Below are 363 nucleotides of genomic sequence, written 5' to 3'. Positions count from 1 at the left end.
GAGCAGGTTCCTGCTCCCGCCCCTTCAGGGCATAGTAGGCGCTCTACTATACCTTCAGATGTTGAGTATAAGCGCCTCAAGTTTAAACCTCTTAAAGAATTAAATAATGCAGTTAAGAACTATGGCCCCAATGCCCCATTTACTGTATCCATGCTTGAGACCCTGTCCGGTGGTGGGTACTTTACACTGGGAGAATGGCTTCGGGTGGCTCAGACGGTCCTCTCTCGTGGACAATTCTTATCCTGGAAAGCTGACTACCTTGATCGCTGTCAGACTATAGCCAGCAGAAACCAACGGGACCCTCGGGCCCCCGAAGCCACCTGGACTTTTGATAAGCTTGCTGGACAAGGAAAATAGATCACT

This window comes from Nannospalax galili, unplaced genomic scaffold (assembly GCF_000622305.1).
Source record: "Nannospalax galili isolate Female #2095 unplaced genomic scaffold, S.galili_v1.0 scaffold235, whole genome shotgun sequence".
Taxonomy (NCBI): domain Eukaryota; kingdom Metazoa; phylum Chordata; class Mammalia; order Rodentia; family Spalacidae; genus Nannospalax; species Nannospalax galili.
This window is presented reverse-complemented; position numbering follows the sequence as displayed.